The 22,778-nt window shown below is 40.9% G+C and overlaps 1 long non-coding RNA gene across 2 annotated transcripts; it reads right to left on the bottom strand.

Annotated features, from left to right (window-relative positions):
* Positions 1-1,107: 1,107 nt before the first annotated feature.
* Positions 1,108-14,625, bottom strand: LOC127801653 (uncharacterized). 2 transcript variants are annotated; one of them, XR_008023108.1, is made up of 5 exons: positions 13,779-14,625; positions 13,507-13,591; positions 5,222-13,197; positions 4,950-5,034; positions 1,108-4,640 (listed from the first exon to the last, which is right to left on the bottom strand). It is a non-coding gene; the product is annotated as an uncharacterized LOC127801653 (long non-coding RNA). The 2 variants fall into 2 exon arrangements; XR_008023109.1 differs by having other exon boundaries at positions 5,222-13,591.
* Positions 14,626-22,778: the final 8,153 nt, after the last annotated feature.

Below are 22,778 nucleotides of genomic sequence, written 5' to 3'. Positions count from 1 at the left end.
GTCTCTATAAAATATACAACAAGGCTTAAATAAGGTATAACAAATGAATTACACCTTTGGTTGAGAGAAAAATTGAAAATTTAAGCACTTGAATGAAGGATGAGATCACTTGAAACTTGTATATGCTTGGTAACCTTCTTTAGTGCATCATTGGGCTGGTATTTATAGGTTTTTCCTAAGCTTTGAATTTATTAGCTGTTTCAAGAGCCGTTGAAAGCATTTAATACTTGCAAAAACTAGTCATTTTATCATGTCAATGAAGAAACCGTTGACAATTTTTCAAAACGATCTACTGTTTCCATCGAGAATTTGAAAATCTTCTTACGGCTTAAGAAAAACTTTCGACATCTTCTAAAAATAGTCGACTTTTTAAAAAATTCAATTGACAAATTTTATAACCTATAGACATTTTCATGCAAAAGGTCAACTATTTTATCAAACAAGTTGACAGTTTTGAGAAAAATCTGACATGTTACAGCGACGATTGACTTTTTTGAACTTACACAAAAATTACATAGAGTATGAAAATGTCCTGTCAACAGTTCACAAGAACGATCGACTGTTTTTGCTCCAAAACTAAAAATGGTCAACTCTTTGGACAAAGAGGTCGACAATTTTTACGTGATTCATCAGCCCATTTTCTTAGGCACAAAACGGTCGAAAGATTCTCCAATGTGGTTGACAGTTTTGCTTTGAATTTAACCGAGTATGTATGATTTTAAAAGAATTTTAACACACTCCTCTAAAAAAACGTTTGATTTCAAAATGAATATTCTTTAATACCATAATACTAACTTCCAAATTGAAAATTTATGCCACAAAGGATTTTTGCATATATTGAAAGCACATTAAAAATAGATCTATTCTTCGGTGTTATTTGGATTTTTCATTTTCTATTTCCAAAGATATAAAGTTTTTTTTATCATCAAAAGCAAAACAACATAATTGACACTATAGCCTCCAATGATATACACTATCCTATTTACAAATTACAACTAGTTTTGAATGAAGTTAACCCAACTGAACATTGATAACAGGAAAGCAAACTCAGCTAATCTTCAGCTCGTCATTAATCTTTAAATACATTCATATATACATCTCGAATAAGTAAAACAAGCCATAGTCTTGATTACATTTATTGCAGAATTAAAATACAAATACTAGCCTCCAGCTAGTTGTACATGAGGACATATATATAGATATATATATATGCACAATCAAAACTAGAACTAATCTCGTATAGCCTTTGTAAAACGTACGCTATATGTGTTTTCCTTACTAGCCAAATTGGTTGGATTTAGATGCAACTCATTCACATCAATTCTCTCTCCCAAACCCATATATACGTGGGTTCCTTACTAACTAAACTGGCTAAAGTTTGGATGCAACTCAGAAAATGACTCTGGTTCCCCCTTTTTATAAGCACCCCCAGGACAGGAGACGAAGTGGCAAGGACCATGCGTCACTCCAAATGGAAGCCCACAGGAGACCCCAATCGTTGGATCTCAACAAATTGTACATAGCCCAAAAGGCATTTCAAATATAAGCTCGCGTAAGATCTCAACAAATGGATCAAGTGGTAAAAAGATCTGATCCGGTAATTGATGAAGGAAATTAATATGTACATAGTCCAAAAGGCCCACAAGCCCAAAAATAAGAGAGACAATTTTACCGAGCAAAAGGACTTGAGGGATCCTCTCAGGCAAAAGCCTTTGGACAAACCCCACAAAGGGTGCCCTAAGAGACTTTCTTAGTCAGTCTCTCATGGGCTATTCCCCTAATATTGAATGTAAATCGTTGCCTTTGAAAATCGAAACAAACAATCTTGAAATTACGGGAGAACTCCCCCACCCACCACACACACACACACTCATCATCTACCGCCTGTAAAAATAGTATGTGACTCCTCTCAAAGTATGTGAAAATCATGCACAAAATTCTCTGCATTTTCTTCTGATTTTTGCCAAGCTTGACTAACATTTGAGGGTTTGCGCGGAAATAATTTGGGCCCTCTGACCAACTTCTTTTTTACAGAATCTAGACGGTTTGAAGATGATTTATTGTCGTATTTAGGAAACAATAAATGAAAATTTAATTTTAAGAAATAATCTAATATAAGTATTAAACAGTAGGTGTAGTTAATTATAATTTTTAAAAAATAAGAGATAATGTGATATGATTTTGGAACTAATAAAAATAATCAATATAATTTTAAAAAAGTGAAGAATATTCTTAATATTTGTAGATTTGTGCTTAAATGTAATTTTCTCCCAAACTAAGTATGGAGGCTCTCTATAATTGCTACACCGTGTTTGTTGTTCAGGTTGGACAAACATGTGTGAGAGATTTGACTCATAGAGTACTGTGTAGAGGGGAGAGAGAAAAATTTTAGAAGTTAGGTGCTTGTAATTAACTAGTGAGTTTTATGTTTTTAACATTTCGTTGACCTCAAAAAGGGTGAAAAGTGATTATTAATGGGATGATGTTATTGGTACTATTTGAACTATACTTTAGACTACATAATACATTATAAATGATAAAAATACTCCTTACGCGTCTCACCGTCTTGGATGAGAGGTATTTTACTTATGCGCTTCATCACCTCATTCATTCTCACCGTCTTACGCTGCCTCATTACCTTAGATAAGGGGTATTTTAAACATTTTAGCTACATTATTGTTAACGTTCAGAATTGGTCGACCGTGATCCGTCGGCCTGCACTGATTAAATCAATACGAATACGAAGGGAAGAAACAAATAGCAAACAATACGCAAGAGAATTTTTATGCGATTCAGCCAAAAAAAATCTACTCCACAACTATTCTCTGATAATTTTGGTAGAGTAACAGTATGTAATTCATCATGTCCTTTACAATGGTTTTGTGACACCCTATTTATAGAGTGGGGTGTTTACAGTTTACATGAAGTTCAAAGTAGTGGGCCATATCATGAGGACAAGGTATCCTTATCAACTCCATACAATCAGGAATGAATTCTATACTATCGGGGATTGGGTTTGCTTTTGATAAGGAAGGTGGGCATCGCCTCCAATTATTACTCGATCTTTTTGCCCTACGAGCTTATCGGATTGGCGAGCGAGCTAAAGGCCTCGCTGGGAGCTCGCTTACTCTCGCTGTCAGAGCTCAGGTTTTAGCGATCTGCGACCTTATTGAGGTGTCCTCATCCTTAGGCCCATTGGACTTCGGGAGGTTGGATCGGCCTGCTTGGTAAAGTCTGGTTCATAAAAGGTGATTCAGAAATTACCCATAACACTAGCCCCCAGCTCGCAATGCGATCTACGAAGCGCGAGCTGATATATGCTGGTCCGTCTGGGCTACGCAAATTGTCGGCCCACCTTCTAGACTTCTGCCCAATTGTTTCAAATAGTGTCGCTTTCTGCAGCACGTCTTGTCTGAGGCGCATTAAATGTGCACGTTTCCCGTAACCGCTTAATATTATGCTCGTGGGACCCATGACTTTATGCATTGCCATTAGATCTAGGGAAGTTCATCAATCTCTTAATCCAATGGTGGAATTACTCAACCTATAGAAGTGCGGGGGAATTCTTTTCCCTCTCACTGTGCCATTTCAAAACGCCTCTTGCTCTTGCAATCTTCTTCTTCCTTCCGACTCCAAGACTCCACTGCTGACTGCTCCGAAGCTTTTTTGCCTTTCTTCGTCGCATTCCTACCAAGTATTGGTTCTTGTCTCTGACTTTTGCAATGATCAACCAAGAACAATAAGTTTCTCATGACTCTTTAGTTTGCTTCGTCACTACTCCCATTCTTTTTGTCGATTCATTTTCCGTGCTTCACCTCCTGGTGATGGTTGTGTGTTTTTTAGGGCTAGCTTTCATCTTTTTTAGGGGGCTTAATAGGCTTATATTAAGCGAAGTGCGCGTTTGATAGGTAGGAAATGTCTTTAGGAACTTCAGTTCGTGAGGACTGGTCTGCTCTCAATGACCTGACTCTTCTTTTTTCTTTTTGCCTTTTCATCATATTTGTCTACATCAAATCAGAAGCACCACAACCACAGGGTAGAAGACGATAACACCGTTAGCTCTCTAGAGCACTGTAACGACCCGCTCCCACTTACGGGCGCTATCGGTAAATAATCGACCGGATTACTCACCTGACAACCTCAACTGAAGGGTTGGACTATGTTTCAACAAGAAACGCCCTAGGTGGGAACTAGGCTTCGTCCTTCCCTTCGCTCCACTCAGGAATCGGTCCCAACTCAAATAAGAAAAATCCAGCAGACCAAGACCCGAAACCCGAGTGAGCTTCACCTCTCTTCAGCTCACCCCATAGCAAGCCAAAGGTGACCCAGGCACAAGGCTAGCATACAAACACTTCGCTGAGTATTGGGGATTTATGAGAACATACCTTGCTGATCTTGACTCGATCCGAAACTTGGCTTTAACGACTATGCCACATTCAACAAGCAATCTCACAATCATCTATCACACTATGATGATTACACAATTAAATACATCTAATGCTCAATATTGCTTACACTCAATTACATGAATAAGTATAAAAATTTACAAGGGAATATACAACAACACATCTCAGGCAACAAATTTAATTGCCACAGTAGCCTCCCGGCGCCATCCTTGCTTGCCTCTGGACTTGCAATATCTACACATGAGGTAAAACCTCATGAGTCATAAAGACTCAATAAGGGTGCAATGCATGTAAATATGAATATAATCATGTTTATGTATGCCAATGCATGCAAATTAGGCTAGGCTCACACATCCTCACAACCCACTAAGGTTTGAGGCATCAACCTATCAGCCCCCACCACACTAGTCCTCCCTATGGCCATAGGTCCACTAGGTTTTGCATCACACAAGATATAACCACTACATGCCAATGCAACATAAAAACATTATCAGGCATATTTACCAACTTGCAAGGCCACCACCACATGGGGCCGTCCCTTACCTGGCTCGAAGCCTCATCTCTGCCTCGGCGAGAACGCCAGCCCGAACTCCGAGCCCTTCTAGGATTACCGCCTTCCCGATCGAACCTAGAGGCAAACACACAAAAACCCAACTCTATCAACATCCGGCATTAAACCAATGCCCTCTACTTCGCCACACACACACACCGACAACAACTTCCAATCAACCCCACTGAGGGCTCAATCCAACCAATACGACACAATTCATTATCTCTCATAACCAAATTATTTTGAAAAGAAATAAATTAATTACCTCAATTAATCTGAAGAGAAAAGCAGCTAAACGCCCACATCGGCCTTGCCTCTCGAGAAGCCACTTGTGCTCAAAAATCCAATTTTCGAGCTTCCGGCAAGCTCATCAAGCCCCAAAATAATTTCAAAGATTTTTCCCATATTTTTCTGGATTTTTTGACTATTTTTCCTTATTTTCCAGAAATTATTTTCCTTTTATTTTTTTTTCTTTTCCATTTTTCTTTTTTTTTTTCCCTGCTCATCTTCTTCCCCGCGCCTTCTTCTCCTTCGCGCATGGCAGCCTGCCATCGATGCCCAGCCCGCTGACCGCCGCCGCTGCTCGTGGCCACCGGCTAGCCACTACCTCCGCCGAAATCTGCCTCGCAACCACCGCCATCAGCCGCCATCGCCGCTGCCAGCACCTACGCGCGCCATCACCTGCTCGCGGCCAGCCATTGCTGCAACCAGCGGCCATTAACGGCCCTTGAAGCTTCCGCCGACACCGACCCCCGCCTCTGCTGGTGCTCACATGGCCACCACTGGTCGTTTTTGCCTCAGCCTCCATCGAAGCCCATCTCACTACGGCTGCCTCACCGCTGCTGGTCATCTTCCTCGGCCATGGTGGTTGCTGCCATGGCCGATCAGCTTTGCTGCGCTCAGCCCACATCTCCCTCTATCTCGATCTCCCTCATTCTCTCGATCTCTCTCGGCTTGGCTCCCTCTCTGTCACGAGCTCTCTCTCCATCTTTTCTCTGATCTCACTCTCCTCTGTTCGGCCATTTCAAATGGCAGAGAACTCACGAAGCTTCAAGGAAGCTTCCTTGCCTATATATATATATATATATAAACTAATTACATATATAATCCTCTAATTTTCCCAAATTACACTTGAGGGATTTATTAATTGCAATTAAAAAAAATATAGGTAATTGCACTTTGACCCTCCATGCCTTACTTAATATATATCAAGCCCCATTAAATCGTGATTTCTCTCCAATTAATTATCGACGCTTACTCGATAATACCAATTTCGTCCCTGGGCCCACACGGAACCTTTATTTGACCCAAAAATACTTAAGAGTTGCCTTACTCAGAAAACCGAACCACCCCTAGGGTTCCCTCAGCTTCCAGGAGGTCCCCTCCGACTATTCGGTATCGGCACCCACTCGGGCTTATACAGAATTTATTCCGAAAATTATTCCCGGTCGGACCGTCAACAGCGTCACTATCCTCATCTCGAGAGGCTCACCAATCCCTTGCCCTCTTCCCTGGACATCCAAGTCTCGAGGCACTCCCAGTTATCAATTTGGCAATTCTTAATAATTAATTACTCGAAATTGACTTTTGGCCTTCCCGGACCACCCGAGGTCCTGCCAAAATAATCAAAATTATTTATTTTCAATACCATGTAATACCGGATATTACATTCCACCCTCCTTAAAGAATTTCGTCCTCGAAATTCACTTTACCTTGATCTCTTACCCAAGATAATCACGTTCTCCGGCTACCCCCCCCCCCCAAATCCCCTGCTCGAGGATCTCGTAACCGAACCATTTCTCGACCTTTGCCCTGGGTCATTCTCACCTTAAGGTTTCACTTAGGCATTTGGTCCTCCACTTCTCGAGGACATTTATCAACCAAACACTGCTTTGGCCTCTCGCCAAACCGCACCACTGGTCGCTGGTCATGCTTACTGCAACGACATTCATCTCCGGATGAATTTTCTCTACCTCGAAGCATCGCTTTGCAGGTTTTCTTCCCATTTCCCTCTTTCGCATCAACCAAAACAACTCTCACTAACATTGCATTACTGATCAGTCTACCACGATTTTACGCCGATCACACACGGCAACGTTTCCCACTGCCAATCACACATGGCCACGATTTTACGCTGGTCCAACCAACAACGTCTTAGCACTGATCATTAGCCGCAATGTTTCTTTTTAGTGCCCACAAGACACTCAGACACCCATTTATCATGGCATACCGTCATTAATCACACACATGCATAGCTTGAGTTGATCCTCATGGCAATCTCTCATTACCGATCAACTTATCACGCTAGCACTACATGGGAAGCACCCATTTGGCCCACCCAGCCAACTTCGACCATTTCATACATGGTTTTCTACTTTGACCAGCCGACCCTCATTTATCGATACGATTATGCAAAATCGATATACCTAACACCATGCTAGGAAATTTCACATTTCAATCACACGTGCACTACTCGAGTCCACCTCGAGCTTGGCGATGCACGCACCATGACATTTTCACCTCGAGCTTAACCATGCTCGGGCCACAACCTTCTCCCAACTAGGAGTTCTTCGCATTAAGCACACAAGGTACTTACTAGCCGATATCACATGCTAGTAGGGGTTTCATACCCCAAACAAGGAACTCTTCACTGAGCAACCCCCTCTTCAATTCCTCACCTCATTTTAGATTTCACAATCTTGCCCCATGCTAGGCCTTACCTTGGCTTTTAAACCCTACCGCGAGTTAAGGATTCTACCATTTCGCTTTTGGGTCGCCGAACCATTAATCGGCCCTCGTCATCACCCACGGTGCGTGGCACAAGTGATTGACTTATTACTATCTGCACATTCACTTATTGCATCGCACCTGTAGGATGACTCGTGCCTTTGGTCCGCACCTTAACAAGCTAACACGGTAACACCCTCACTCTTGTAGCGGTCTTCTAGCCAAATTTATTCGCCCAGCTTCAATTTCATTGGAACTTTTCAAATCTCGCTAGAGCCTCGACAGGGCCTCTTACTCTTGAGGCACGAAACTTTCAGCAATCCTAAATCAGGTTCATCCTCAATTTGCGATAAACACCTGATTTAAACTATGCATAATGGTTCAAAAATAACAATGAATTTTTCCTCCACGGTCGTTGCATCTGAAATTTCACAGGCACCAGCCTTCATGGCCATTCACACTCGGCTTCAAGGTCTTACCATGCAAAATGGCTACCTTTGACTTTCCTGACATCTTTTCCCTGACAGCGACGATGACACTACCATGCCATCTCAAAAGACTCGTTGCTCCATGAACCTTACTGGTCATCACAACAAACACGACCCCACCCTTAGGCCATTTTCCCAAATCACTTTGCTATACTTATAGTAGCTAGCTTATTCCCTGAGAAACTTTGGCTTCTCCCAGGTTTCTTATAACTTTTGCTACAACCAGCTCACATCACTCAGTGAGCGTGCACATTAGCCTTAACGCCATCATCATCAGCTAAGACAATCTCTTGCCATCGCTTAGCGCCACATCCAGCCGCAACCACGACTCCAGATCCACCAACGCCACTGACCAACTACTCTCACGACGCAACACGACCATGGCTAGCCACCGCTCGCCGCTGCTGCTATCACCAATTGGCGTCTTTGGTCACCATCAGCTACCCTCAGCTAGTCACCAATCGGCTCCACTAGCTGATTTCCTTTCACAATCATTAACCTTTAGCCACGAGGTTAAATCTCATTAATTGCCCAAACTCCAAGGCATCCCTCTAGCTGTATTACTCACAGCTTCCAGGTGATTTCATCACTTTTACACGATTCCTGGAAACCAATCTCGTCCCACAAGCTCTTTCTTTAAGCTCTAGCCACCCATTGGTGACATCTTAAATTCGCCTTCACCTTCCATCTAATCAACTCGATTAGCTTTAACAGGATCGCCCGGCTCATAACCAGCACAACTTTTCTCCAGGCACTACTCTTGCACTCATCGACTATGATTTTTGATTTAACTCCACCCACTGGACATCACCCCTGCTACTTCTGTGGAACTCACACTTCCATTAGATGTCGTAGGACTCACATTCCTACTCAGGCACTTGCCATCACGCTGGCTTTCCCCGGGTGATGCATCCCGTTAGAGTGGTAGTGCCTTAGGAGGTCCATTTAATGTTGTTGCCCTATGCTCGACCTTTCTCGGGAGAACCTCTCACGTTCTACCCAGGACACATTTCAACTCCACCATTTATAACTCTCGTTACGGAGTAGCACTCCTTCAAGCGGCACAACTTTGCCTTGACCAACCTTCTTTTATCCCCTTGGATCTCTTTCTCAAAATTGGCCTGGTCTAACTACCAGGACCCGCTGAACCTTTATACTAGAGGCATACACGACACCCAACAAGGCTTTACTTCACAGTCCTCGAGCTTCACGCTCTCACCATTGCCATCAGGTGCTACCACCTGGCAACTAATCCTGTGTCTTCAACCGGAAATCCATCCGGTGCTACATGAGGGTACCTCCTCATTTTTGCATCGACACATCAGGACTACTACTAGACCGTGCAATTTCAAGCCTTCACGAATTTCAAATCGTGCCTCGGCCACACGTTCAACCTGCCACAACTCACATCACAGGATTAGAGATCCTCATACTTGAGACTTTCGCACGCCTCAATATTCCCATCTCATGGTTGGCTTCTAACTCGTAAGTCTCGCCCTTCACGACACTTACGTAACATCCTAGAGTCATTTATCGACTCCACCAATTGACCCATCTTCTTGCATCACCGCAAGGTCACACAGGGTCCATCATCTCAATTTATTCGATCAACTTCGATCAAATTCAACCACAACTGCGTTAGCATCCTTTAGCAAGGAGCATTGCCACACATCTTGTTATCACACCACAAGATATCACCTAATCGATTCATAATCCTTCTTGCTGCCCTGACAACAAAAGCACTACCACGACACTTCAACCCTCACAGAAATTTAGGTCTAGCCCAGACATAACCTATGGCATACCCCAAGTCTTCGGCGTCTAATCGTCTCCACCGCAGACAGGTTACTCCACATAGAGGGCTGCAGTCCCTCCTGTGAACTAACCGTCTATATCCAGTGGTCCTTAGCATTAGACCCGTCAACGATAGGCATCAACCGTAGCGTTATTCCCATGCTAGACCCATTTCTTTTTCCCAGGTTTCTTCCTTAAACATCTCGAGATGCTACAACACCTCAACATTCGCCAAACCACTTCGACACTACTTTAACGAGATAAAGGGGCTTACACTCCACCTGGGTGGAACACCCTGACAACTCTTATTACTAGCAGTTGAGTTGTGGAACTGGCCACAACTTTCGTCACCCTACCGCATTTCACAAATCTTTAGCCCCTGACCATCTGCATAATCACTGTGTTGCCCTGTGCTTTAGGCGAGCCAACACCTGGTCACCATCACCGTGTCACTCCCATACACTGGCCCAACACTGGTTCCCCATCGTGTTGCCCTGTGCTTCGAAGAGCCAACACCTAATCATCATTACCGTGTTGCTCCCATACACTGGCCCAACAATAGTTTCCAACAGCATGGCTCAGGTCCCACTCTGATCTGTTTCACACCCCGTAATGTGACTTTCAGCCTTTCAGTCACACCTCTGACATCGAACTTGACGTGACTACCTCGTTACGCTCGCAGCCACTATTCTTACCAGGCGTCCTACTCGACAACAAATCTATCGGATCATTACCGCGTTCCACGTTTTCTCCTTAGGACTACTCTAGATGTCCTATCCTTAGCAGGAGATTCTTAGACTCATCTGACCAAATTTCCTAGGGTGCTGCTCCAAATCTTCGGCATTTGACCGTCACCTGCAGTTCACTAAATTGATCAAGCCCATGGGCCACTTGCCCTCAATGCGAGCCAACTCATTAGTCCTCTGCCACACGGTCCATAGCATCAGATCCGTCACATCGAGCCTTGCACCCTTAGCATCAAGGCTACTTAAAGCCCTCCTGAGCTACGATGGTTCCACCACCACCTTACTAAAGCCATCTTGCTTGGTTATCCTTGCCTTGATAACCTCAAGCTCATACCATGAGCCTCGCTTCTCAAGACTCTGCATCTCTTACCTCTTAAGAGACTCTCAAACCACAACCAACATGCTGAGCCTATCTCAAGCTTAGGTACCCATAACCATCGAGCACCTACCATTACCCTCTAGGTGAATTGAGACCTCTCGTCTCTCCTTGCACACCCATAGTGCATTCAGTCATGATGCCCAGCTTGGCCTTCCAGCACGCCTCACTCAGGCTCCCATGAATTGGAATTTAAAATTCGGAGCCTCCACATTGCTCACCATGCCCCTGCCCACTTGGCATCCGAAGTTGGCATTTCCATTGTGCGCATAGCCTATGGATGTCCTATTGCCACACACTCATCGCCCTCGGAACACACACACCCGTTCATACCCTTCATCGGGTGACCTCCGCGTCTCCCATCAAGGGTCTCGAGACCTTAGGCGTCATCACGACCCTAGGCATCATAATGAGGGTCTATTCACCTCTCATCTCCCGACCTTAGGAGTCCTACCAGACCCCAAGCATTCTAATGAGAGTTTTGATTGACCCCTCATCCATCACTCACATGAACGGTCTTTTGGCCCTTCACAACTAGGACTGCTAACCCAATGGCTCTCACACGCACATCAACGCATGCCCAACTCCTTAATCTCAATCTGGATTCCAGCTCGACTCGCTTGGGACTTCCATCACATACAAAAACCTGCTAGGGTCCACTCATACCCTAGGCACATCCCCTCCGGGATCATCATAACAGTACAATCACCTCTCATTACATCGTACCGTATACATCTAGCATGCTTTCAGCACGCATGACTCAACTCGAAGTCCTTCTAGATGCTACTTACTTCATGCCATCATTGGCTATGACAAACAGATGCCTTACATGCATGCTCCCCATGGAGCCTTATTGCAGGCAACCTTACTCCTAGGAGCTCGTCACATAACCAGTTGACGACTCATTTTTCTTGAGTCTCGGGCTAATCCCACTATAGCTCACTCTATCTCAAGTGCCCAAGCCTTACCGCACCACTTCCAAGGGACAACTCTATTCCCTCGAACATGCTCGGCAGATCCCTGGCATAGGGATGCTCCACTAATCCCTTCTCGGATTAGTCATGCTTCGATTTCGTGTCCCCACACAAGCCTCAACACTTCATATCCCCGAAATGCCACATTCGAGTTTTCTTAACACCAACACCCACACTCGGGTTTTCGGTTCCTCATTGCTCAACTTGTATACCTCTTACAGGTATATCTTCTCAATCCAGGGTATTTTCTCATCCAAAGAACAGGAATATCCAAACATGCCATTGCAGGCCTCAATGACTTGACCCAATCCCTTAGGGTCCTCGGTCCACATGTCCAACTTTCAAGGTTATCGGACCAACCTTACATTGAAATCTCAAAATTTTAAATCAATTGTTCTCGACCCCAACTCAGCAGTTACGAAATTTCGACTTGCATTCAAATCATGCCAGACATCCTCTATTCCAAAACCCTTGCAATTCCTCACATTAATCACTTAACCGACCACATTTAACACTTAAGCACGCTAGCCTTCCCCACTTATACAGCTATCCATGCTCTGATACCAACTGTAACGACCCGCTCCCACTTACGGGCGCCATCAGTAAATAATCGACTGGATTACTCACCCGACAACCTCAACTGAAGGGTTGGACTATGTTTCAACAAGAAACGCCCTAGGTGGGAACTAGGCTTCGTCCTTCCCTTCGCTCCACTCAGGAATCGGTCCCAACTCAAATAAGAAAAATCCAGCAGACCAAGACCCGAAACCCGAGTGAGCTTCACCTCTCTTCAGCTCACCCCATAGCAAGCCAGAGGTGACCCAGGCACAAGGCTAGCATACAAACACTTCGCTGAGTATTGGGGATTTATGAGAACATACCTTGCTGATCTTGACTCGATCCGAAACTTGGCTTTAACGACTATGCCACATTCAACAAGCAATCTCACAATCATCTATCACACTATGATGATTACACAATTAAATACATCTAATGCTCAATATTGCTTACACTCAATTACATGAATAAGTATAAAAATTTACAAGGGAATATACAACAACACATCTCAGGCAACAAATTTAATTGCCACAGCAGCCTCCCGGCGCCATCCTTGCTTGCCTCTGGACTTGCAATATCTACACATGAGGTAAAACCTCATGAGTCATAAAGACTCAATAAGGGTGCAATGCATGTAAATATGAATATAATCATGTTTATGTATGCCAATGCATGCAAATGAGGCTAGGCTCACACATCCTCACAACCCACTAAGGTTTGAGGCATCAACCTATCAGCCCCCACCACACTAGTCCTCCCTATGGCCATAGGTCCACTAGGTTTTGCATCACACAAGATATAACCACTACATGCCAATGCAACATAAAAACATTATCAGGCATATTTACCAACTTGCAAGGCCACCACCACATGGGGCCGTCCCTTACCTGGCTCGAAGCCTCATCTCTGCCTCGGCGAGAACGCCAGCCCGAACTCCGAGCCCTTCTAGGATTACCGCCTTCCCGATCGAACCTAGAGGCAAACACACAAAAACCCAACTCTATCAACATCCGGCATTAAACCAATGCCCTCTACTTCGCCACACACACACACCGACAACAACTTCCAATCAACCCCACTGAGGGCTCAATCCAACCAATACGACACAATTCATTATCTCTCATAACCAAATTATTTTGAAAAGAAATAAATTAATTACCTCAATTAATCTGAAGAGAAAAGCAGCTAAACGCCCACATCAGCCTTGCCTCTCGAGAAGCCACTTGTGCTCAAAAATCCAATTTTCGAGCTTCCGGCAAGCTCATCAAGCCTCAAAATAATTTCCAAGATTTTTCCCATATTTTTCTGGATTTTTTGACTATTTTTCCTTATTTTCCAGAAATTATTTTCCTTTTATTTTTTTTCTTTTCCATTTTTCTTTTTTTTTTTCCCTGCTCATCTTCTTCCCCGCGCCTTCTTCTCCTTCGGGCATGGCAGCCTGCCATCGATGCCCAGCACGCTGACCGCCGCCGCTGCTCGTGGCCACCGGCTAGCCACTACCTCCGCCGAAATCTGCCTCGCAGCCACCGCCATCGCCGCTGCCAGCACCTACGCGCGCCACCACCTGCTCGCGGCCAGCCATTGCTGCAACCAGCGGCCATTAACGGCCCTTGAAGCTTCCGCCGACACCGACCCCCGCCTCTGCTGGTGCTCACATGGCCACCACTGGTCGTTTTTGCCTCAGCCTCCATCGAAGCCCAGCTCACTACGGCTGCCTCACCGCTGCTGGTCATCTTCCTCGGCCATGGTGGTTGCTGCCATGGCCGATCAGCTTTGCTGCGCTCAGCCCACATCTCCCTCTATCTCGATCTCCCTCATTCTCTCGATCTCTCTCGGCTTGGCTCCCTCTCTGTCGCGAGCTCTCTCTCCATCTTTTCTCTGATCTCACTCTCCTCTGTTCGGCCATTTCAAATGGCAGAGAACTCACGAAGCTTCAAGGAAGCTTCCTTGCCTATATATATATATATATATATATATAAACTAATTACATATATAATCCTCTAATTTTCCCAAATTACACTTGAGGGATTTATTAATTGCAATTAAAAAAAATATAGGTAATTGCACTTTGACCCTCCATACCTTACTTAATATATATCAAGCCCCATTAAATCGTGATTTCTCTCCAATTAATTATCGACGCTTACTCGATAATACCAATTTCGTCCCTGGGCCCACACGGAACCTTTATTCGACCCAAAAATACTTAAGAGTTGCCTTACTCAGAAAATCGAACCACCCCTAGGGTTCCCTCAGCTTCCAGGAGGTCCCCTCCGATTATTCGGTATCGGCACCCACTCGAGCTTATACAGAATTTATTCCGAAAATTATTCCCGGTCAGACCGTCAACAGCGTCACTATCCTCATCTCGAGACGCTCACCAATCCCTTGCCCTCTTCCCTGGACATCCAAGTCTCGAGGCACTCCCAGTTGTCAATTTGGCAATTCTTAATAATTAATTACTCGAAATTGACTTTTGGCCTTCCCGGACCACCCGAGGTCCTGCCAAAATAATCAAAATTATTTATTTTCAATACCATGTAATACCGGGTATTACAGCGAAGGGACATTGGTGCAGATTGCGCAGGATGTGATCCCGTCTGATACTGATGTCGTTGAAAAGGTACCTCGGCGTCTTGACCCTGTAGTCGCCCAACGAGCTGTTGAGGAACGAGCAACTCGCGAGGTCTTCAAGCGTTACCCTTCGAAACTGACGATCAGCAAGCTGAGGTCATGCACTTCGGAGTACCACCTACCCTGCGGCACTCGTGTAATGGTGCCTTCTCCCAACAACCACGTAGCCTTTCTGAAAGGGTTTAATTGTATATATATTTTTATCTATTTTTTATCTTAATCTTGTGTTAATATTTCTACATAAATATGTGTTTATATGAATTTTATATTATTTTAACCTCTTTTTGTAGATACTCGGCAAAGGAAATTAATTTGACGATTTGGGCGTAAAAAGAAAAAATATATATATTGTAAAATTAATTTTAAAATAAATAAATATTTTAAATAATTAATATTATAATATAATTAAAGTTATTATAATTAATAGTATATTAAATATTTTATATTATATTATATTATATTATATTATATATTAAATATTATATTATATTGTAATATTTATATATATGTATTATATTATACAAATTATAATAAAAAGATAAATAATATATCTATATATATAATAAATGGTGGCAGTGGCGCGAAGAATAGGACATGGCATATGCATTTTAGATATATTATATATTATTAAATAAGAAGAATCTAACAGTGGCGTGAATTGGGTTGGCTAGGGCAGCCCACGCCACACACACACACACATATATATATATATATATATATAATACGTGAAGGGGAAAAGGGGATTGAATGGAATTGGAGACGGCTTGGAAGCGGCCGAGCACTGGAGGCGCGCGCAGTAACAAAGAAATTGAAGCTGCGGACACAGAAGAATTGAGCGCAGCCGCACCCAGATCTGAAACAGATCTTGGATAGGGAGCCTCTCTGTTTCTTCATTTAATTTTTATTTTATTTTTATTTTAATAATATCTAGTTAATTTATTTTAACTAGGATTTGGATGGATTTTAATATCGGGATTATGTGAGTATTTGTTTGGTTTGATTCAAAATCCGATTATTATTTGCGTGAGAAATTTATATTGTTGTATTTAATACTTTAAAAGATTGGCTACCTTTTAATGATTCAATGATTTATGCATGACTGACTAAATGAATGTTATAAATTAGATCCATAGGCAATATAAATCACATGCTTGACTATGAGATCGAAAGATGATTAGCTCATGTGTGAGAATCGATGAAGCTTAGTGAGTCAAATCCCCTTCCGAGATTAGAGATTTCTAAAGAACTTAATGCTTATTTATTTCGTTGATATTTGTTCAGAAATCTGACAGAGAAATTGAATTAGTAAAGGATTAATATGACTTGAGAAAGCTTATTAATTAATTGAGGAAAATCCACCATCACATGCAAATAATTATAAAATACTGTAAAGGTATTTATGGTTTTGAATTGGATTGAATAGAAAATTACATAACTTAGATTGAATGAAATCTAAATCCTAGTGCACTCGTTAATTAATTTTTCTCACAAAGAATCTAGTTTTTCATTTATTTTTCTTTTTATTCATCAATTAATTAATTGGTTCAACTTAGGTTAATTTAGAATCGTTTTGATATTGTGATCTAGTTCTCGTGGGATCGATATCTTTTCATCACTATATGCAGATTTGACTAGGGTACACTTGCCTGAATTAATTGTGCATAAATCAAACATCAAGTTTTTGGCATCGTTGTCGGGGACTAATTTATTACATATCAAAACTACATAAATTAGCCTTAGATTGAACATTTATATATTTTTCTTTAGGATTTAAATATTTTAATTTTATTTTACTTCTTTTCTTTTTCTTTGTAGATTTTCTTTTTTTATTTCATTTATTTATGATTATTTTTATTTTACTTTACCTTTTAAGAAATTTTTTTATTTTTAATTTTTAATTCTTAACTTTTTCAGGAGATGGCAACTAACGGTTATCAATGGGGCAATGAGAGAGCAAATACAAAGGGAGTTGACATTTATAATTTTGATTCTATCACTGCCTTATCTATTCAAATAGCTACATTAAATGAGAATGTGAAAAATTTGGGGGTGTCAACAATGAATGTTTCTCCTTCTTATTTTTTTTTCTTGTGAGCTTTGTGGGCAAGGGGGACACATTAGTGTTAATTGTTAAGTAGGAAATCCTTTTTGTTCTTCCTTTGAACAAACTAATTTTATTTCTTATGGTGGCAACAAATCCGATTTCAATCCTTACTCTGACACTTACAATCCTGGATGGTGGAGCCATCCCAATTTTTTTTGGGGGTAATGATCAACAATAAGAGCCTCCATGTTTTCAACAGCATCAAAATCTACAAGAAGAAAAGTCAAATTTGGAGGACATGATGGAAAAATTTATCAATAGTACAGAGGCAAGACTTCAAAGCATGGAAACTCAAATTGGATAATTTGCTCAAACAATTTTGGAAAACCCACAAGGAGAAGCGCTTAACAATATTGAGAAGAATCCAAGGAAACAAGTACAAGCCATCATTTTGCAAAGTGAAAAGGAACTTGAAAAAGAAGAAAAAATTATGAGCATACAAAAGAGGAAGAAAGTCAAGATGTTGAAATCAAAGAAGAAGATCGTGGGTCATCAATGGAGAAAAAAGGGAGTTCTTCTACTCTTAATTTAAAATCTTTTAGAACCCCTCTTCCTTTTTCAAAAATATTTCTTGTGACTAATTTGGTTTAACAATTTATTAAATTTTTAAAGAGGTTTAAAAACTTTCATATTAACATCCCTTTGCTTTTTGTTATTTCTCTGATTCCCAATTATGAAAAAGTTTTGAAGGAAATAAGGGCAAAGAAGAGAAAATTGGAGGAATTTTAGCCTCCTTGAAGAATGAGATATAGTCAAGCTAATGACTATAAAGAAGCGCTTGATGGGAGGCAACCCATTCGAAATATTATTTATTTTTTCTTTTTATTTTTGTTAATTTTTAGAATATTCTTGGATTGATTTCTTATTTCATTTTTTTTTTTATCTTTCTTCTTTTTAGGACTTGTTGAATCCAGAAGTCCAGCCTCTCTTCTTCAAAAGAATAAGCCCAGAAATCTTCAAGTATTTCAATAAGGTCTAGCCTCTCTTCTTCAAAAGAATAAGCCCAGAAATCTTCAAGTATTTCAATAAGGTCTATATCAGGGGAGTATTGCTTTTCTCTTCCTCTTTTCTTATTTTTTAAATATTGGGGACAATGTTTAATTTAAGTGTGGGGGTGGGAAATTCAATAGTTTTCCTCAATTTTTTTTTGATTGAAAAAAAAGAAGAAATATATAATGTGCATGAATGATGATTTTCTTTAAAAAAATGTTTTATTTTCATGTTTAGGTCGATTTCATGTTTCCTATATTAACTTTGGTTCAATGCATAATTAATTCAAAATTGGGAACTGTTCTATTTGATTATTGATTCTAGGTTTAACAATATTAAGGAAAAGGAATTGATTATGACGGATTATCATGATTGTTGAAATATATGCTTCTTGATAAAATTCATGAGATTTTGTGATTATGCATGATTGATTATGTGAGAATAATATTGTGATTACTTCTTGAAACTAGGCCTAAACAGAGTTAAAGTAAAATGGGATGATGAAAAAAAAAAAAAAAAAAGAGCAAAACAAAACAAAAGGAAAAAAAATTATTTTTGCTATTTTTCTACTCCTATGTTTTGAGCTGCTTAATAGTAACTGACAGTGTGCTCTTACATCATCCTTCATGTCAAACGATAGTTCAAAATATGAGTATACAAATGCATTTTAAGCAATTATTTAGGGGAGTAATCGGATGTCTTCATCACAAAATGTTGACATTCGCGTCAAAACCAAATAATGCTTAGAAAAGAGTGATTCAAAAAAAAAAAATCATTATCCCTATTACTCCTTATGTTTGTAGTAGTGGAGAGAAGTAATTGCAAAAAAACTATTGCATGATTCAATTGTGTTAGTTGCAAGATTTCATGAATTAATTTTGAAGTATGTATGGCATCAAAAGTGATGATTTTGTATGACTAATTCTTTCAATTAATACTTTTGGATTTAGAGTTGATATAATAATATGGATGGTAATCAATTTTGTGATTAATTATGCGTTGATATGTTATTGGAATTCTTGATTTTGGCCTAACATGAAAATGAAGTGTTTATTTTGTATTTCTTCTCTACTTTGCTTGAGGACAAGCAAAATGTTAAGTGTGGGGGTATTTGATAGGACTTAATTGTATATATATTTTTATCTATTTTTTATCTTAATCTTGTGTTAATTTTCCTATATAAATATGTGTTTATATGAATTTTATATTATTTTAATCTCTTTTTATAGGTACTCAACAAAGGAAATTAATTTGACGATTTGGCATAAAAAGAAAAAATATATATATATTATAAAATTAATTTTAAAATAAATAAATATTTTAAATGATTAATATTATAATTAATAGTATATTAAATATTTTATATTATATTATATTAAATATTATATTATATTGTAATATTTATATATATGTATTATATTATACAAATTATAATAAAAAGATAAATAATATATCTATATATATAATAACTGGTGGCAGTGGCGCGAAGGCCTGAAGGTGAAGAATAGGACATGGCATATGCATTTTAGATATATTATATTATTAAATTAGAAGAATCTAACAGTGGCGTGAATTGGGCTTGGCTAGGGCAGCCCACGCCACACACACACACACACACATATATATATATATATATAATATGTGAAGGGGAAAAGGGGATTGAATGGAATTGGAGACGGCTTGGAAGCGGCCGAGCACTGGAGGCGCGCGCAGTAACAAAGAAATTGAAGCTGCGGACACAGAAGAATTGAGCGCAACCGCACCCAGATCTGAAACAGATCTGGGATAGGGAGCCTATCTGTTTCTTCATTTAATTTTTATTTTAATAATATCTAGTTAATTTATTTTAACTAGGGTTTGGATGGATTTTAATATCGGGATTATGTGAGTATTTGTTTGATTTGATTCAAAATCGGATTATTATTTACGTGAGAAATTTATATTGTTGTATTTAATACTTTAAAAGATTGGCTACCTTTTAATGATTCAATGATTTATGCATGACTGACTAAATGATTATTATAAATTAGATTCATAGACAATATAAATCACATGCTTGACTATGAGATCGAAAGATGATTAGCTCATGTGTGGGAATCGAGGAAGCTTAGTGAGTCAAATCCTCTTCCGAGATTAGAGGTTTCCAAAGAACTTAATGCTTATTTATTTCGTTGATATTTGTTCAGAAATCTGACAGTGAAATTGAATTAATAAATGATTAATATGACTTGAGAAAGCTTATTAATTAATTGAGGAAAATCCACCATCACATGCAAATAATTATAAAATACTGTAAAGGTATTTATGGTTTTGAATTGGATTGAATAGATAATTACATAACCTAGATTGAATGAAATCTAAATCCTAGTGCACTCATTAATTAATTTTTCTCACAAAGAATCTAGTTTTCCATTTATTTTTCTTTTTATTCATCAATTAATTAATTGGTTCAACTTAGATTAATTTAGAATCGTTTTGGTATTGTGATCTAGTTCTCGTGGGATCGACATCTTTTCATCACTATATGCAGATTTGACTAGGGTACACTTGTCTGAATTAATTGTGCATAAATCACACATCACTTCCCCCCCCCCCCCCCGCCGCAAGGTTTGTAGTTGTCAGCCCCCAACACCTAGAGTTTGGACTTAGGTTTCCAATCCATCCCTACCTTATAACCATTCTCAAAGACTTGAAACTCGCACCCTTCCAATTGACTCCAAATTCTTATGCCTAGCTGACCTCCCTAACCATACTCTTCAAAAAGAACAAACTTCCTCTTCCATCACCTAAAATTCTCAGGTATCTTTATTCTTTCAAGGATACCAAGGACGGGTTATATTACATGGCACCTCGTTCTTCTGACTATAAGAAGCTCTTGCCTCAAGGAAAGGCCAAGGGCAAGTCCAATGTAGAGGAATACAAGTCCTAGTGGTTTTACATCTCTTATTCCTCGCCTCATGATCTTAATAATCTCAGCTTCATCCTTGTACCGAGTAAGTGGACCTTCAGCTTGAGCTTTATTAAATTTTTTTTTTAACAAGTTTCTTCTCAGATCTTGTAGACGTCACTGGTGGAAAGCCCGAGCTGACCATTTCTGAGGCCCAGGGACTTAAGTCGGCTTTGAAAGCAAAAACTGACGAGGACGACTACAAGCTTATCGATTCTTTGCTTCGCAACTACTAGCTCTCCCTCCTCTTGGCTTCAAAGACATTAAGGAGGAGGACATAGGAGTTTAGGGCCAGAAGAAGGTAAGGTCGGCCTTCGACATGGTCAACTTTAGTGAAAGTCCAATCAGGGAAGCTACAGCTCATCAAGAAGTCATGGTTGGGGCCTTACCAGCATCATCGGAGATGGTGAAGCTTCAACCCGAGAGGCCTAGTCAGTCCGCAAACTTAAGCTTGCATGTTGTCGTCTCTTCTTCTCTTCCCTCTGCCAATGTCCAAAGGGCAGAACCTTGCTCCGTGGTGGCCGACGAGAATCACGGCCTCGTCGCTCTACCCAATTCTGACCTCGCGACCTTGCCAGAGCATGCCCCTGATGCACAACTTGCCTCCTCTTCACAGCGCGAGGTGGCCATGGCCGAGGCTAGGCACGGAAAGTTGATAATTTGTGAGAAGGCCCCTGCTGCTGGGAGCAAAAGGAAAGCTCCCACTTCTTCGTCTACAGCTCAACAAGCTCAGATGGACAAAAGAAAGAAAGCAACCGCTTCCACCAAGCCGAGCGCATCTGAGGTCGTAGCCGGGGGGGGGCATACTTCGACCCCCTCCTTGACAACTTGGGTAGGGTCCTTGGTAACTCCACCAAGGCTCTGGACAAGAAGGAGGTGTCTAGTGATACGTTCTCCAACTACATTGCTCGTCACGGCCTTTTGGTAAGGATCTTCGCTCGACTTTGCAAATTTTGTTCTTCTCTTTCTCATATACTAACCTCTCAGGTTTTACAGGCTTCCCTGAGCATCTTTAAACAAAATGAGGAGAGAGCCCTTGTCGCCAAGAATAAAGAGCAGCTCGAGGCCATCATCGAGGTGCTCAGGAAGGACAAGAAGAAGTTGGAGGATAGTTTGGCCTTCTTGACCATTAAGTCCCAGAAAGCCCAGAATGTCACCCTGGGTCTAGAGGAGTGGGTGAGGGAGGTCGAGAGGGCCAAAAGCGAGGCTGAAGACCAGGTTGCTAGTGAGAAAAGAGTTTAGAACTCGGCCTTTTCCCAAGCTACTACAAAGCTTAATAAAGCTGAAGCGGAGGTGATTAAAATGAAAAACGATCTGGAGCTAGCACTCGAGCGAGTTGACACTGCATCTAAGGAAGCGGAGGCAGCGAAGCAGGAGGTCAAGCAGATAAAGGCTAAGGTCGAAGCTCGGGTGACTAAAGAGCTCGAGGAGGTCGAGTCCGAGACCTGCAGTGCGTTTCTCTTCACCCTATGGCGAAGGAATCC

Source organism: Diospyros lotus, chromosome 5, assembly GCF_014633365.1.
Source record: "Diospyros lotus cultivar Yz01 chromosome 5, ASM1463336v1, whole genome shotgun sequence".
In the NCBI taxonomy this organism is placed as follows: domain Eukaryota; kingdom Viridiplantae; phylum Streptophyta; class Magnoliopsida; order Ericales; family Ebenaceae; genus Diospyros; species Diospyros lotus.
This window is presented reverse-complemented; position numbering and strand designations above follow the sequence as displayed.